The sequence below is a fragment of the Eriocheir sinensis genome, unplaced genomic scaffold (genome assembly GCF_024679095.1).
Source record: "Eriocheir sinensis breed Jianghai 21 unplaced genomic scaffold, ASM2467909v1 Scaffold851, whole genome shotgun sequence".
Taxonomy (NCBI): domain Eukaryota; kingdom Metazoa; phylum Arthropoda; class Malacostraca; order Decapoda; family Varunidae; genus Eriocheir; species Eriocheir sinensis.
This window is the reverse complement of record NW_026112221.1, coordinates 49,871-68,721: the sequence shown is the minus strand read 5'-3', so window position 1 is coordinate 68,721 and position 18,851 is coordinate 49,871. Positions and strand designations below refer to the sequence as shown.

General features: G+C 41.2%; 2 long non-coding RNA genes across 7 annotated transcripts in view; one reads left to right on the top strand and one right to left on the bottom strand.

The window, feature by feature from the left end:
- The window catches only part of LOC126994705 (uncharacterized), a 39,627-nt gene extending 26,621 nt beyond the window's left edge, over positions 1-13,006 (top strand). For 2 of the 3 annotated variants that reach the window (XR_007749484.1, XR_007749483.1), the window contains 2 exons: positions 3,780-3,857; positions 12,826-13,006. This is a non-coding gene — a long non-coding RNA (uncharacterized LOC126994705). Of the gene's footprint in view, positions 1-3,779; positions 3,858-10,861; positions 10,962-12,825 lie in introns of all 3 variants that reach the window. The other variant, XR_007749485.1, reaches the window with a different exon arrangement.
- LOC126994704 (uncharacterized) overlaps positions 12,732-18,851 on the bottom strand; it is a 28,704-nt gene continuing 22,584 nt past the window's right edge. For 3 of the 4 annotated variants that reach the window (XR_007749481.1, XR_007749480.1, XR_007749479.1), the window contains 2 exons: positions 17,555-17,626; positions 12,732-12,875 (listed from right to left, as the gene is read on the bottom strand). This is a non-coding gene — a long non-coding RNA (uncharacterized LOC126994704). The remainder of the gene's footprint in view (positions 12,876-17,554; positions 17,627-18,851) is intronic. The other variant, XR_007749482.1, reaches the window with a different exon arrangement.

Genomic DNA, 18,851 nt, shown 5'->3' with positions numbered 1-18,851 from the left:
CTATTGAATATAACAAGGTTTCAGCCATAAACTCAACATAATCATCATGTATTATATATGAAAACATGCAGAATTACATGGTGCACATAAAGTAATTCACTACGGCCGGGCCAAAACAGTGCCCTGCGCCGTATCCGAGATCGCCACGCTAGCCAAATTTCAAATGTCGCTATTGAATATAACAAGCTTTCAGCCATAAACTCAGCATAATTATCATTTTTATATATGCAAACATGCAGAATTAAATGGTGCACATAAAGAAACTCACTACGGCCAGGCCAAAACAACACCTCGCACCGTATCCGAGATCGCCAAGAGAGCAAAATTTCAAATGTCGCTATTGAATATAACAAGGTTTCAGCCATAAACTCAACATAATCATCATGTATTATATATGAAAACATGCAGAATTACATGGTGCACATAAAGAAACTCACTACGGCCGGGCCAAAACAGCGCCCTCTGCTGTGTCCGAGATCGCCTCTCGCGCTAAATTTCAAATGTCGCTATTGAATATAACAAGCTTTCAGCCATAAACTCAACATAATCATCATGTATTATATATGAAAACATGCAGAATTAAATGGTGCACATAAAGAAACTCACTACGGCCGGGCCAAAACAGCGCCCTGCGCCGTATCCGAGATCGCCACTCGCGCAAAATTTCAAATGTTGCTATTGAATATAACAAGCTTTCAGCCATAAACTCAGCATAATCATCATGTATTATATATGAAAACATGCAGAATTAAATGGTACACATAAAGAAACTCACTACGGCCGGGCCAAAACAACACCCCGCACCGTATCCGAGATCGCCATTCGCGCTAAATTTCAAATGTCGCTATTGAATATAACAAGGTTTCAGCCATAAACTCAACATAATCATCATGTATTATATATGAAAACATGCAGAATTACATGGTGCACATAAAGAAATTCACTACGGCCGGGCCAAAACAGTGCCCTGCGCCGTATCCGAGATCGCCACGCGCGCCAAATTTCAAATGTCGCTATTGAATATAACAAGCTTTCAGCCATAAACTCAGCATAATCATCATTTTTATATATGAAAACATGCAGAATTAAATGGTGCACATAAAGAAACTCACTACGGCCAGGCCAAACAACACCTCGCACCGTATCCGAGATCGCCGCGTGTGCCAAATTTCAAATGTCGCTATCGAATATAACAAGCTTTCAGCCATAAACTCAACATAATCATCATGTATTATATATGAAAACATGCAGAATTACATGGTGCACATAAAGAAACTCACTACGGCCGGGCCAAAACAGCGCCCTCTGCTGTGTCCGAGATTGCCGCGCGCGCTAAATTTCAAATGTCGCTATTGAATATAACAAGCTTTCAGCCATAAACTCAACATAATCATCATGTAAGTCTAGGTGAGTAGGGTAGTAGTAGCCTAGTATAGTAAAATCACTGAGAGCTGATGCCTACATATATATATATATATATATATATATATATATATATATATATATATATATATATATATATATATATATATATTTATATATGTAGTGGGTATTGGGTATATCACACACACACACACACACACACACACACACGTCAATATGGTCACTGGGCACAGCATGGTGAGCTCTCTTCCTCTCCTTGCCAGCCTCACTGGTTATTTGTTTTCCTGAGACAGATTTATTTACGATAATGACCCATTTTTAGTAAGTATTAAACTGTTTGCATGGAGAAAATAAGGAGAAAGAAAAGGTGTGAAATATGCACTTTAAATTTGGTATTGGCCAGCAGCCTCATCAGTGGCTGTCAGCCAGTGAGGAACAGGGAAAACTGACACGCTCTCCCTGTGGAAGGTGCTTCTCCTCAGCCAATCCATTTTAGTAGTACTGGGAATGAGGAGGCGCAACAGAGGTGAGCGGGGGAGGACAGGTCGACTGGTGTTCAGTAAAATTGTAAGATACGAATACCCTACGACGTGACGTGTTATATTAAGTGTTCGCAGTACTACATTGTAATTGCAGGAAGGTGGGTGGTGAGTTATGCGCATAGCTGGGCGTTATCGCGATACTTTATCGCTGATAACAAAATCGGGTTGTCGGCCATCCGCTGCTTATTTAAATATATATCGGTATCTTCGTTATTTTTGTAACCAAACTAGTGATAATCGCTACTTTTTTTCCGCCTCAGAAAAAAAAGAAAACGTTGTCTCCTCCCTACTCGCATGCGTCCGGTATTTTATGAAAAAACTTGGGGGTATGAATTATTTTTGGCGAAGAGATTTCGTACTTAGATCATGAACATTAAAATACTAGGTTATTTTTTTATGTTAGACTCAAAAATCAATACATCAAAGAGAAAAATCATTTAGCTTTGCCCCAAAATGATTATTCACTACCTCAAATTTGATATTCCATATTCGTTTGTGAGCATGCCATGGTATTGAAGGCACCCGGTGTTGTGTTATTTGGTGTCCCATCGTCAAAAGCTGGCGCTTGTGTTAACAAACACTGGTCTCTCGTGAACTGCGCATGTTCAGACCAGTAAGCATAGACCTGTACAGTATCACAAAGCTTTTTAACACATTAAGAGCAGTTGCTGCAAGGCTGAATCAGACATACAGTACCACCATCCTCGCTGTTTCTAGAACGACACTCTGTACATATAAATACAACTCGTACAGAGTGTCGTTCTAGAAACATCGGGGATGGTGGTAGTGGTACTGGTTGTCTGATTCAGCCTTCCAGCAACTCTAAATTACGGTTAAAAGCTTTGTGAGACTGTTCAGGTCTACGCTTGCTGGTCTGAGCATGTGCAGTTCACGAGACCACTGTTTGTCGGTGGGGACGCCAAATAACACAACACCGGTTCAGGCGTTTCTAGTATTACCGTCCATATGTACGTGTCAACGTGTGGTTTTCAGATTTTGTAAGTTTTTAAAAATACAGATAATGAAAATATGAATTCATCTATGTTTTTTATTTGAAATATCAATATAGTATCGTTTTCGCCTATCGGACTTATCGCTAGCTAGTATCGGAATTGTGGATTAATATCGGGTATCGGTTATCGCCTATATTTGTGTTTCCAGTTAACGAATATCGGTTATCACCGATAAGGTTTTCCATTATCAGTTATCGGTTATCGGGAATAAGGTTTTCTGTTATCGTGCCCTGCTATGGTTATGCGAGCCAGGGTGGGCACCTGCTGGAGGCTAGGTGGGCGCGGGGTGGATAGGTTTAGTAGGGTTGAGTAAACGTGAGAATTACAATAACATTAATCCTCATGATTCCCTGGTAGCACGTATATAATTTGTTTAATATTATTAGGTAGTATTAATGGTTTATATGGATCATGTGTCCCTCGTTCAGTAAAAATAGTAGTAGTTGCTAATAGGCGCACCTAACACAACCAAAATATGGGGTACACACTTGGCACAGGGACTGTTTTGGGGTGTCATTGAAGGTAACGGGCTCAAGAGTGGCCTGTCCAGATATTTTGTTTTTTATTTATTGATGATCCACGAGACATCCTAGAGTTAAATCAAAGTATGTGGTTATCTTTGTATTCATTCCTACACACTCTGGTAATATCTCTGTGGGGTCTGATTCACTTATTAGAGTGAAATTCTATTGTGGAAAACAGCCACAAATTCGTGTCACTGGTGAAAATGAAACTGATAATTTAAATTTTGCCACCATGAAATATATACAAATAGATAAATTTGAGTGACTTCACCTGCTTGATGTTTACACAGTTAATTGACACCAAACTTGATTTGCAGACACTACCAAACGAAGAAGAGGAGGAGGAGGAGGAGGAGGACTGGGAAGAAGACGAGGAACACAGGAGGAGCCCATTGGTGAGTGTTAATTTATTTTTTTCTAAAATGGTTAACGAGCAATCAAGGAATTTTTATAATAAGGAGGGAAAGTGTGATGTTTTTTTGTAGTTTTGTTAAGTTGTCGAGGGGGAGAAGGCCCCCATTAGATAGCTTACACTATAGCTGGTCTGTTTCATTAGGGGGGTCCATGGGCGCAAAGGGGGCATTATATACATCCATTTAGACTTTGTGGATCATTTTAGTGGAGGTAATTCTCTCTCTCTCTCTCTCTCTCTCTCTCTCTCTCTCTCTCTCTCTCTCTCTCTCTCTCTCCATTATCTATCTTGGTCGCTTCCATTAAAATCTTTCTTATATTTTCTCCCTCCCAGCAACAGCTTTCTCCCTCTCTGTTCCGTCCTTCTTGGCTCGGGGGCTCTTAAACAAGGCGTCACAGTGCAGGGAGGCGTTAACATGAGCCCAATCAGAGTGGGATGGACGCAGGAGAGGTTTGAATTTAATCTGGGTTTTGATGACACAATATTAACTATATCCTGGGATTGGTATTATAAGACACTTTCGCTTCTCATGTCAACTATGTTCCGTATTTCTGAAGGTCAAAGAGGGGGCAATCGGGTTCTAATGAGTGTTTCTTCATGTTCAGGGTACAGAGGAAGGGTCAAACTATCACCTGGTCATAAAACTATACTCCTGGAAATGTCAAAGACTCCTTGGAAAGCCTTGCCAAATATGTGTTTCTTTAGGTTCAGGGTACAGAGCAAGGGTCAAACTACCACCTGGTCATAAAACTATACTCCTGGAAATGTCAAAGACTCCTAGGAAAGCCTTGCCAAATATGTGTTTCTTCATGTTCAGGGTACAGAGGAAGGGTTTTAACAGTTTTAACTACCTCTGAACAATGCTGACCGGGCTTTAAATCGCTTGATATAGTGATTCCAAGATCCTTTTCTTTACTTACTGCAGAAAGTTGTTGGCCATTCATTACGTACCGAACGCGATTGTTATTTTTTCCGATGTGCAACACTTTACATTTCTCAACGTTAAATTTCATTTGCCATTGATTGGCCCAACGTGCAAGTCGATCTATATCTGATTGTAAAGCTTCTTCGTCAAGTATCGCAGTTACTTTACTAGCAATTTTTGTGTCATCAGCAAATTTTGATACTTTGCAAGTGAGCCCATCATCGATATCATTAACATAGATTAAGCAGAGCATGGGGCCAAGCACTGATCCTTGAGGTACGCCGCTTTTGACATCGAGCCAGTTAGATGTAACACCGTTTAGAACTACTCTCTGTTTCCGCTCAGAGAGCCAGTCCGCAAGCCAATTGTGAATGTTACCCGAGATACTGTGCGCCAGTAGTTTGCTGAGCAATCGTTGGTGGGGGACCTTATCAAATGCCTTTTGAAAATCCAAATATATGATATCTACTGATCTGCTTTCATCGAACACCTCAAAAATATAGTGAAAAAAATCAAGTAAGTTAGTCAAACACGAACGTTTACTACGAAAGCCATGTTGCGAATTATTTATTATATTATTTTCTTCGAAGAATTTCACCATATTGTCGCGAATGATAGTCTCCATTAACTTACAAACAATAGATGTCAGGCTAATTGGTCGATAGTTTCCTGGATGAGACTTGTCCCCCTTTTTGAAAATTGGTGTGACATTTGCAAGTTTCCAATCTGACGGAACTTTTCCAGCTGTTAAAGATTTATTGAATATGATGGAGCGCGGTTTACAAATTTGATGTTTGATTTCTTTTAAGACCCTAGGGGTAATTTTGTCCGGACCAGGAGCTTTGCTTACTTTAATCTTTTCAATTGTGCGTAAAATGTCACTTTCTACGATGAGCACGCCACTTAACATCTTTTCGGTCCTTCTAACCTCCGGCGGTTGAGGTGAGGGTTGAACTTCCACCAGGGTCATTAAACTACCCCTAGGAATGAAAGCCTTGTCAAATGTGTGATTCTCTTCATGGTACAGAGGGAAGCCTAAAACTTTTACAAAAGCCATATCAAATCTGTGTGTTTAGGTTCATGGGTTCCAGGGTCACAAAACTACCCTGGAAATGTCAAAGACTCCACTGAAAGCCTTGTCAAGTGTGTGTGCGTGTGTGGCAATGTTTAATGATATGAACCTGCCCCTTCCCCATACCCCAGATGAAGCAGGCAGTCTCCGAAGGGTGTTCCCGGTGCCTTGCGTTTGGTGATGAATTAATATTCCAAGGGCACTGTAGTCTAGGAAGCCCTGTTGAGTCACTCTATTCCCCGGGAAACTAATTACCACAGGAGATTTTGTGGCCTCCTTGTAGTCAGTGGGCGTAAAGACAACTCCCTCGTTCATTGTTTTCCCCTCTGTGTGGCCAAAGGTACAGTCTTAGGCCATGTAGCATTAAGCCCTGGAAAAGAATGATGTGCTCCCTGACGCAGCTTTCCTTAGGGCTCAGGATCTTGACAGCAGGGCCGTGGCACCCTCAGAGGTTAACTGGCATGGTGGCGGCACGTGCCATCTTGGTAATGGCACAGATAATTCTCCTCTGTACCACGAGAGAGCAAGATGGATGCTGGAATACAATAGCAGATTATAATACCAAATAGAATATGTCGCAGGTAGAGTTACATAGCAAATTATAATACCAGGTAGAGTTAGATAGCAGATGAAGAAGATATGACCTAAATTTTAGTGTACAAGTCTACTTTTTGAGCCTGAAAAAATCCCTCCATAACTATGGGTCCACTTCTATGGCTAGGATAAAATGTCAGCCTCAACCACAAGTATTTCCAGCTAAAACTTGTGTGCGCTGAACTTACTTGACCTATTAAAGCACAGATTAATATATACGAATAATAATAACTGATAAAATGAATACTAATACTAATAAAAGTTCCGTCGAGTCCTACGAGTGTGTCTTACTATGCTATATGGCATGAAGCGGCAGTATCAGGGCACTATGGTATGGAGCTGTTACCACTAATGTCTTAGCCTGGGTATTCTGAATCCTGGGAAGCTGGTTCTGACTGCAGATTTTGTGACCTCCATCAGGCATATAGGTGACTCCCTCATTAGTTATTGTATGCTGCACTTGTATGACCCTGGTGGTAGAGAGACACCCTCCTTCTGTACCATAAACCTAAGAAACACACATTTGACGAGGCTTTCATGAAGGTTTGCAGCATTTCCAGAGGTAGTTTGATGACCCTGCTGGTAGTGTGACCCTGCTTCTGTACCATGAACCTAAAAAACACACTTTTGAGAAGACTTTTGTGGGAGTTCTCACCATTTCCAGGGGTAGTTTTATGACACTGGTGGTAGAGAGACCCTTGTTCTGTACCATGAACCTGAGAAACACTCATTTGAGAAGACTTTTGTTGGAGTTCTCGGTATTTCCAGGGGTAGTTTGATGACACCAGTGGTAGTTTTATTGATGTAGTGGTCAGTTCTGGTCCCTGCACAGGTTCTGCAATAAAAGTCCTGTGCCTTATTCCTTCAGAGCCATTGGTAGTGTCACCTTGAGAGGTTTATCCCGGTAGCAGCGTGGATCATGTTTCTTAATGGTCCCTCCAAGCGAGAAAAATGAGAAAAAATCACCCCTCACACAAACCATTTCATAATATATATCAAAGCATTTGTGATCAGATTATGTATCATCTGTTTTGGGGGGTTTACAACATGGCACAAATTTGGCCCGTCGCTGCTACACGGTAAAGCCACAAATTTGGCCCGTCGCTGCTACACAATAAGCCACAAATTTGGCCCGTCACTGCTACACAATAAGCCACAAATTTGGCCCGTCGCTGCTACACAATAAGCCACAAATTTGGCCCGTCACTGCTACACAATAAGCCACAAATTTGGCCCGTCACTGCTACACAATAAGCCACAAATTTGGCCCGTCACTGCTACACAATAAGCCACAAATTTGGCCCGTCACTGCTACACAATAAGCCAAATTTGGCCCGTCGCTGCTACACAATAAGCCAAATTTCTGCTACACAATAAGCCACAAATTTGGCCCCTCGTCCCTGCACACTAAACAAAACTTTCCAAACTACGTGTTAGCCCTGTGTACCCAAGCTCAGTGAAGGAGAGAGGTGCCAGTGACTCAGGATCACAAGTGCACTGATGAGCCTTGACAAGATAATGCATTGCTCATATGCTGTGAATACATTGTTGACGTAAGCGTACTATACTAATTGATAATTCTTGACCGTAAGGGTGCTTGTTCGTATGTAAGATGTCATTCTGGTGCTAACTAACTCAGCTCAGTCACTGACATTTGGTCCTCAATGCATTACAGAGATTATTGACAGTTATTATGAGACTGTGGTGTGGATGCAATTATTTTGTCAGCCATTCCACTCAGGACATTGATCGCTATTCTGAGACGCTTCCGACTAAATGCCAAAAAAGAGGAAAATGTGTTCTCAGGAGTTTTTAGAGTTATGGGTACAGAAGCCTTGTCAGACTCCCACCAGGGTCAAAACACTAGCCGTGGAAAGGCCCACAACTCCTACCAAAGCCATGTTAAGTGTGTGTGTGTGTGTGTGTGTGTGTGTGTGTGCTTGGGTGCAGAAACCCTTGATAACATGTAGGGATGTATCGGTATGGGTGGTATCGGCACATTTTAAGAGTACTAATGTACTTTCCTTTTTCTTCCCTTCTATGGGGGAACAATGAGTAGTGTTTTTTTTTATTAACATTTGATATTGCCTTTTAGCTGCTGGAATTATTGTATAAAAAAATTAATGCACAAGTATAGGTCAAATATTGGGGTATCGGTATCGGTAAAAATTTTGGTATTGGTACATCCTTAATAACATGGACCATTCTCAGGCAGTTTAAATGCTGGGGCTGACCTCATCCTTATTTAATTGAGTCAATGATAACTCTAGGTGGTGGTATAGAACCATAATTACCGGTAAAAGTATACAGAATTATAATATCTGCCAAAATTAATACGTAAAGCACATACTGCACCATAGCTATACGATATATGAGGATGATAGGTATCTATTTAATAATGAGTCTATGCACCCCTGCTGTGATTACACTGTTAAAAATCTGCTGCAAGGCTTTGAGGCCTGTCACTAGTGGAGCCTGTGACCACATGTTGTCTGCAGACCCATTCATACGTTAGAGATGGACACACTAATCAGCTGTGCTATTTGATGATGACTGAGGCCTTCACCGTCAAGGATAATGATGACTTTGTGGCGGTCTTGTGGGGTCTGCATTGCCACCAACTTGGGCATGTCTTTGGCCAGTATAGTAAGACAGTTTTGCTTCTTACATCAGCTATTTCTAAGGGCTAAAGAGGGGATCAGTTGGGTTGCAATGAGTGTTTTGTGGGGTTCATGCAACTGAAGAAGGGTTAGGCCAGCACCAGGGTTATAAAACTACCCCTGGAAATGCCCACAATTCCTAGGAAGGCCTTGCCAGATGTGTGTTTCTTCAGGGTCATGGTACAGAGGAAGGGTCACACTACCACCAGGGCCACAAAACTACCCCTGGAAATGCCCACAACTCCTAGGAAATCCTTGACAAATGTGTGTTTCTATAGGTTCATGGTACAGAGGAAAGGTCACACTACCACCAGGGCCACAAAACTGCTCCTGGAAATGTTCAAAACTCCTACGAAAACCTTGGCAAATCTGTGTTTTTAGGTTCATGATACAGAGGAAGGATCAAACTACCATCGAGGTCACAAATCTACCCCTGGAAATAAAGAAAAAACCCATGAAAGGACAGAATTAGGATCAAACGACTTCAGTATAACCATTTCAAATAGTCTGTTTGGGTGTTGGACTCCCTCCCTCTCCTATGTTATCTATAGGTAATACATGAGAGGGAAAAATAAGTGTTGGGACTGTGCAAAGTATTACGAGTTAAACCCGAGAAGTTTTGGGTCCCTCCAAAGGTCGGTTTAGGGGCCGTTTTACAGGGCCAATCCGAGGAGTTTTGGGTCCCTACAGAGTTATTCATCCCAAACTCTGTAGGGACCAGAAACTTCTCGGGTTAAAGGCTCCTCCATCAAAGCGAGAAAAATGAGAAAAAATCATCACTCACGCAAACCATTTCATAATATATATCAACGCATTTGTGATCAGTTTATGCCCGGTATCATAAGACACTTTTGCTTCCCACATCAGCTATTTCAAAAGGCCAAAGAGGGGGTCAGTCGGGTTCTAATGAGTGTTTCTTGAGGTTCACGGTGCGGAAGAATGGTTAAACTACCACCAGGGTCATAAAACTACTCCTGGATATACCCACAACTCCGAGGAAAGCCTTGTCAAATATATGTTCTTGGGCGGCGAAATGTCTTATAATGCGACCCTATGTATCATCTATTTTAGGGGGTTTATGTCATGGCAAAAATTTGGCCCGTCGCTGCTACACGGTAAAGTCATAAAATTGGCCCGTCGCTGATACCGGGTTAATTGTATTTTGACGCTCTGACCTCACACGGCACGGCTAGTCTAGTCTCGCATTGGCTGGGCTCCTGCGTGAGGACTAAGCCTGTATTGCACCCAGCAGCACATACATGGCAAGGCTTTCGGAGGAGTCTGGGGCATTTCCAGAGGTAGTTTAATGACCCTTCTGGTAATGTGACTTCTGTACCATGAACAGAAGAAATGCACATTTGAGAAGGCTTTCGGATGAGTTTTGCGCATTTCCAGGGGTAGTTTAATGACCCTGGTGGTAGTGTGACCCTTCTTCTGTACCACGAACCTGAAAAACACATATTTGAAAAGGCTTTCGGAGGAGTTTGGGGCATTTCCAGGGGTAGTTTAATGACCCTGGTGGTAGTGTGACCATTCTTCTGAACCATGAACTTGCCAAAACATTCAATAAGACTTAACTGACCTCATTTTTGGCCTTTGGAAATATCTGATGTTAAGGAGTGAGGCATCTAAGTATACCTACCTTAGTAACCTTTCTATAGCAGCTCCTAGGATGAAGATTCTGTACGTCAGTAAGGGAGGAAAATACATTCGTTGAAGGAGATTTTATACCTTAGGGAAGTGTCTGAAGGAGTGAGCTACTTAACCCATTGTGGAGGTTAGCTTGAAGCGGTGGAGGACTTCCTCTCTCCTGTTGAGTGCCTCATGGTGTGCCTGGTAATTAAGATTATATAAATGTTCTTGTCTATCATATAGTATTTTGTTCATCCTCTCTCTCTCTCTCTCTCTCTCTCTCTCTCTCTCTCTCTCTCTCTCTCTCTCTCTCTCTCTCTCTCTCTCTCCTCAATATCACCATTATCAGCAATAAAACCTCACTCTCTCTCTCTCTCTCTCTCTCTCTCTCTCTCTCTCTCTCTCTCTCTCTCTCTCTCCTACATACATACTCTCCCTTCGACATACAGCCTCTCTCTCTCTCCTCAATAAATCCCCTCTCTCTCTACTCAATAAATCCTCTCTCTCCTTAATAAATTCTCTCTCTCTCTCTCTCTCTCTCTCTCTCTCTCTCTCTCTCTCTCTCTCTCTCTCTCTCTCTCTCTCTCTCCTCAATAAATCCCCTCTCTCTCTACTCAATAAATCCTCTCAATAAATCTCCTCTCTCTCCTCAATAAATCCTCTCTTCTCAATAAATCCCCTCTCTCAATAAATCCTCTTTCCTCAATAAATTCTCTCTCTCTCTCTCTCTCTCTCTCTCTCTCTCTCTCTCTCTCTCTCTCTCTCTCTCTCTCTCTCTCTATATCTACTCAATAAATCCTCTCCTTAATAAATTCTCTCTCTCTCTCTCTCTCTCTCTCTCTCTCTCTCTCTCTCTCTCTCTCTCTCTCTCTCTCTCTCTCTCTCACTCTCTCTCTCTCTCTACTCAATAAATCCTCTCAATAAATCTCCTCTCTCTCCTCAATAAATCCTCTCTTCTCAATAAATCCTCTTTCCTCAATAAATTCTCTCTCTCTCTCTCTCTCCTCAATAAATCCTCTCCCTTCTCAATAAATCATCTCTCTCTCTCTCTCCTCAATAAATCCCCTCTCTCTCTCTCTCTCTCTCTCTCTCTCTCTCTCTCTCTCTCTCTCTCTCTCTCTCTCTCCTCAATTAATTTTCTCAATAAATCTCCTCTCTCTCCTCAATAAATCCTCTCTTCTCAATAAATCCCCCTCTCAATAAATCCTCTCTCCTCAATAAATTCTCTCTCTCTCTCTCTCTCTCTCTCTCTCTCCTCAATAAATCCTCTCTTCTCAATAAATCCCCTCTCTCTCTCTCTCTCTCCTCAATAAATCCTCTCTTCTCAATAAATCCCCTCCTCAATAAATTCTCTCTCTCTCTCTCCTCAATAAATCCTCTCCCTTCTCAATAAATCCTCTCTCTCTCTCTCTGCCTATCTTAGCTGGACGTCTTGTAGTTTATGTAAAATTTGCTTCGGCTGTCACAGATTTCACCTCTGTTCTCTTTCTGTGTGTGGTTCAGGCTTCTCTTGCTGACATATTTGTTTAATTTCATTTGGCGTTTTGGTAATTGTTTATACGTCTATGCTCTCATTACCACTCCTCTCTTCTGCTCTCTCTCCAAGCTCCTCCTCTCAACTTTTCCTTGTTTTTTATTCTACTTTTAACTCATTTTCTCCCTCATTTTGACTCATCTTTTACTCAACCTTCTTTTACTCATCTCCTCTTTCCATTCCTCTTCTAATAGGTTTTGTTAAGAACTTTAAACATTTTACTTACTATTATATTGATATGTTATAGTATATATATATATATATATATATATATATATATATATATATATATATATATATATATATATATATATATATATATATATATATATATATATATATATATATATATATATGATATACTTATTGCATAGTATTGCAACATATATATATATATATATATATATATATATTTATCTAAAATAAATACAAAATTATTTTTTTGTCAATCATTTATTAAATAAATAGAGCACATTTCCTTCACTAAGAGGCTGATTATGCAGGAACTTGACATCTTGTTCTTTCTTCTTCCAGAGTGTGGGGTGTCCCGCAGGCAGGCAGACCGAGACGCCAGCCATTCAATTCTGCCGAGGGAAGGAAGTCGTGTTAGTCAACTCTGATGACTTGTACTTTTCTACCTGTTCTGTAAGCCAGTCACAGAAGATGTGAACTGTATCTGTACTATGAAGTCTTATAAATAAAGTTAAAGGCTACACCTATGACTTTATCTTGCCTCAAACCCATTTAGCTAATATCCCCGGACACTTTTTTAGGTATAATTGACTTAAGTACATTTTTCAGGCTACTTTTCAAGATGTTTTTGAGCTGTAAGCTGATATATCTAATTGCTTTGATCTTTTTTAAAAGCTAATTCTATATATATTAAAGGGAGGAACTAATTTTCATACAGAAAAAAAAACTTATAATATAAAAAGAATTATATATGAATTGGAAACAAGATATAAGAGAAGACAACGAAGGGAACTAACAAGAGGAGAGATTGTATACATAAAGAGCTCAAAAGTCATTGAAAAAGCAATGGAAATTAAGAGACAATAATAACATATGAAATAAAAGACGTGGAAACAAGTACTCTAAAAGATGAGAACTCAAAGACAGAGGAAGACGAGACCTTAGATATACAACCAAGAAGAAAATCAGACATGAGATTATTACTATGACATAATACCTTAGACAAAGAGAAAGCAGATAACATATCACAGACTAAAATATTTGAGGCGTACGGCAGAGAAGTGAGGTGACATTAGGAATGGCGACCCTTGTGTAAATTGTACGCAATTAGTATCATAACATAGCAATTTAACTCTAATTTGCACTGGGAAAGACAGACTACCCCTCCAAGGATGAACAAGGGACGAATCAAAATGGAAGCTCAACTTTTATGGGGCAGACGGAGGGTCACTTTCCCTTGTAACGTACATCATGACGAGCAATATAACAATAATTATGTTCTAGTTAGCAAGGGGGGAAAGGAAGAACAAGATATAGTTACTTGCAAGGGAAAATAAACCTTGCATAGGATGAGCGGAGGGCTGGAAGTCTCGTAATCTGTTCTCAGTGTGTGAACGTACTCTAGTATACGTAAGAATAGGTCATCGTGCCTTAGGATTTCTCTGCCGTAAGCCTCGTTTATACGTTAAGAGATGAGGAGGAAGGGAAACAAGCAAATAATGGAACTCTATATATACGATACAGTGAAAAGGATTTACCGAGAAGGATGTACGTATGAGAGGAGGAGGAGGCGGAGAAGAGAGAGATTAAGGTAAGTAAAGGGAAGTAAAACTGACGATGAGGATATATATAAATAAAACTAAATAAAGAAGGAATGATTAGAACTGAGAGAGAGAGAGAGAAAGGTACATCACAGAGGAGGAAAGTCTGGAATTTGAGGAAGACAAGGAGGAAGGAACGCCAGCCGTGGAGTCTACTAGCGTCAAGGAGCTGATTCAAGGTACGTCTCAAACTTCCCTTCCTAAGATCTATTAGGCAGACCCTTCCGCCCCTCACGTCAGCTACTTGCAAAGGTCAATAAGGAGATCAATCAAGGTCTCACGAGTCTTGTTTTAAGATTCATGGTAAGGAGAGTTAAAACTACCACCTGGGTCATAAAACTGCCCCTGGAAATTCTCACAACTCCTACAAAAGCCTGTCAAATGTGTGCGCTTGGAACAATATTTTTTAAGAATGTGACTGTCAGATGCCAAAAAAGAGATCAATCGGGTTCTAATTGAGTGGTTTTGAAGGTTCATGGTACATAGGAAGGGTTAATCTATCACCAGGGTCATAAAACTACCCCTGGAAATGCCCAAACCTCCTACGGAAGCCTTAAATACAAGTCTCTCGGGATGGCTTTTTCAAGAATGTGAGCCTCGGACATTTCCGCTCCTCACATCAGCTACTTCCAAAGGCCGTAAAGGAGATGAATTGGGTTCTTTTGACTTGTTTTATAGGTTCATGGTAAAGAGGAAAGGTCTTGCTACAACTAGGGTCATAAAACTACCCCTGGAAATGCCCAAAACTCCTATGAAAGCCCTGTCAGTTGACCTCACTCAGGGGACAAAATGTTTTTGAATACGACACTATTACAACCAATACAATGTTTGAGGTTCTTGGTACAGTAGAAGGGTTACACTCCCTCTGCACCATGAACGGTTAAACCACCCATGAAAACCCGGTTAGCCTTCTCTGTGGCTTTGGGAAACAGTCATAACAGCTTTTCAAACAAGCAAACTGCGGTGTCATGAAGTTCAAGAATACAGGCTTTATTCAGAAGGTCATTCCTGGTACAGTAAGCAGTATAATCTGACTTACAGTGGACTACACAGACTCTGGAGATAGAGCAAAGATCCGCACTCGTAGCTCACCCAAACAGGTCCCAATGTTAGGTACCACATACCTGTAACCGCATATACGTAACAGCACACTTCCCTTCAGTACCAGGAGGCTGGGTCCCACACGGTACAATAATATCATGTTTAAGGAGAATGAAAGATGCTTGGCGTGAGAACAGGCTAACTTTTGATAAGAAGTGCACTGTACGAAAACATCTGAACATGGACTGGGCTTTCAGAAGGTGCACCCAAGGAGAAAGACTTATAGAGTGCTGGACATCAGGAAGTGAATCAAGGAACTTTAAAGGAAGTGAATCAAGGTACTGGACTCATGAAAGTACCCTCTTGGTGAGTGAATGGAGTGGCGAGTGTTTGTAGGATATGTCCAGGGGTAGTTATAAGACACTGGTGGTAGTTTGACCCTTCCTCTGTACCATGAACATAAAGACACACACATTTGGCAAAGCTTTCGTAGGAGTTTTGGTCATCTCCAGGGGTAGTTTTATGGCCCTAGTGGTAGTGTGACCATTCTTCTGTACCTTGAACCTAGAGAAACACACATTTGACAAGGCTTTCAAGGGAGTTTAGGGCATTTCCAGGGGGTAGTTTTATGACCCTGGTGGTAGTGTGACCCTTCCTCTGTACCATGAACCTAAAGAAACATATTTGGCAAGGCTTTCGTAGGAGTTTTGGGTATTTCCAGGGGTAGTTTTATGCATGGTGGTAGTGTGACCCTTCCTCTGTACCATGAACCTAAAGAAACATATTTGGCAAGGCTTTCGTAGGAGTTTGGGGCATTTCCAGGGGTAGTTTTAGGACACAGGTGGTAGTGTGACCCTTCCTCTGTACCATGAACCTAAAAAAACATATTTGGCAAGGCTTTCGTAGGAGTTTGGGGCATTTCCAGGGGTAGTTTTAGGACACTTGTGGTAGTTTGACCCTTCCTCTGTACCATGAACCTAAAGAAACACACATTTGGCAAAGCTTTCGTAGGAGTTTTGGTCATCTCCAGGGGTAGTTTTATGGCCCTGGTGGTAGTGTGACCCTTCTTCTGTACCGTGAACCTAGAGAAACACACATTTGACAAGGCTTTCAAGGGAGTTTAGGGCATTTCCAGGGGGTAGTTTTATGACCCTAGTGGTAATGTGACCCTTCCTCTGTACCATGAACCTAAAGAAACACACATTTGACAAGGCTTTCAAGGGAGTTTAGGGCATTTCCAGGGGGTAGTTTTATGACCCTGGTGGTAGTGTGACCCTTCCTCTGTACCATGAACCTAAAAAACATATTTGGCAAGGCTTTCGTAGGAGTTTGGGGCATTTCCAGGGGTAGTTTTAGGACACTTGTGGTAGTTTGATCATTCTTCTGTACCATGAACTTTAAGAAACACACATTTGACAAGGCTTTCGAGGGAGTTTTGGGTATTTCCAGGGGTAGTTTTACGATCCTGGTGGTAGTGTGACCCTTCCTCTGTACCGCGAACCTAAAGAAACACACATTTGACAAGGCTTTCAAGGGAGTTTTGAGTATTTCCAGTAGAAGTTTTATGACCCTGGTGGTAGTTTGACCCTTCCTCTGTACCATGAACCTAAAAAAACATATTTGGCAAGGCTTTCATAGGAGTTTGGGTATTTCCAGGGGTAGTTTTATGACCCTGGTGGTAGTTTGACCCTTCCTCTGTACCATGAACTAAAGAAACACATATTTGGCAAGGCTTTCCTAGGAGTCTTTGACATTTCCAGGAGTATAGTTTTATGACCTGGTGGTAGTTTGACCCTTCCTCTGTACCCTGAACATGAAGTAACACTCATTAGAACCCGATTGCCCCCTCTTTGACCTTCAGAAATACAGTACATAGTTGACATGAGAAGCAAAAGTGTCTCATAAAACCAATCCCAGGATATAGTTAATACTGTGTCATCAAAACCCAGATTAAATTCAATCCTCTCCTGCGTCCATCCCACTCTGATTGGGCTCATGTTAACGCCTCCCTGCACTGTGACGCCTTGTTTAAGAGGCAAGAAGGATGGAACGGAGAGGGAGAAAGCTGTTGCTGAGAGGGAGAAAATATAAGAAAGATTTTAATGGAAGCGACCAAGATAGATAATGGAGAGAGAGAGAGAGAGAGAGAGAGAGAGAGAGAGAGAGAGAGAGAGAGAGAGAGAGAGAGAGAGAGAATTACCTCCACTAAAATGATCCACAAAGTCTAAATGGATGTATATAATCCCCCCTTTGCGCCCATGGACCCCCCTAATGAAACAGACCAGCTATAGTGTAAGCTATCTAATGGGGGCCTTCTCCCCCTCAACAACTTATCAAAACTACAAAAAAGCATCACACTTTCCCTCCTTATTATAAAAATTCCTTGATTGCTCGTTAACCATTTTAGAAAAAAATAAATTAACACTCACCAATGGGTTCCTCCTGTGTTCCTCGTCTTCTTCTTCCTCCTCCTCCTCCTCCTCTTCTTCGTTTGGTAGTGTCTGCAAATCAAGTTTGGTGTCAATTAACTGTGTAAACATCAAGCAGGTGAAGTCACTCAAATTTATCTATTTGTATATATTTCATGGTGGCAAAATTTAAATTGTCAGTTTCATTTTCACCAGTAACACGAATTTCCACAATAGAATTTCACTCTAATAAGTGAATCAGACCCCACAGAGATATTACCAGAGTGTGTAGGAATGAATACAAAGATAACCACATACTTTGATTTAACTCTAGGATGTCTCGTGGATCATCAATAAATAAAAAACAAAATATCTGGACAGGCCACTCTTGAGCCCGTTACCTTCAATGACGCCCCAAAACAGTCCCTGCGCCAAGTGTGTAGCCCATATTTTGGTTGTGTTAGGTGCGCCTATTAGCAACTACTACTATTTTTACTGAACGAGGGACACATGATCCATATAAACCATTAATACTACCTAATAATATTAAACAAATTATATACGTGCTACCAGGGAATCATGAGGATTAATGTTATTGTAATTCTCACGTTTACTCAACCCTACTAAACCTATCCACCCCGCGCCCACCTAGCCTCCAGCAGGTGCCCACCCTGGCTCGCATAACCATAGCAGGGCGCGATAACAGAAAACCTTATTCCCGATAACCGATAACTGATAATGGAAAACCTTATCGGTGATAACCGATATTCGTTAACTGGAAACACAAATATAGGCGATAACCGATACCCGATATTAATCCACAACTCCGATACTAGCTAGCGATAAGTCCGATAGGCGAAAACGATACTATATTGATATTTCAAATAAAAAACATAGATGAATTCATATTTTCATTATCTGTATTTTTAAAAACTTACAAAATCTGAAAACCACACGTTGACACGTACATATGGACGGTAATACTAGAAACGCCTGAACCGGTGTTGTGTTATTTGGCGTCCCCACCGACAAACACTGGTCTCTCGTGAACTGCACATGCTCAGACCAGCAAGCGTAGACCTGAACAGTCTCACAAAGCTTTTTAACCGTAATTTAGAGTTGCTGGAAGGCTGAATCAGACATACAGTACCACTACCACCATCCCCGATGTTTCTAGATCGACACTCTGTACGAGTTGTATTTATATGTACAGAGTGTCGTTCTAGAAACAGCGAGGATGGTTGTACTGTATGTCTGATTCAGCCTTCCAGCAACTTAATGTGTTAAAAGCTTTGTGATACTGTACAGGTCTATGCTT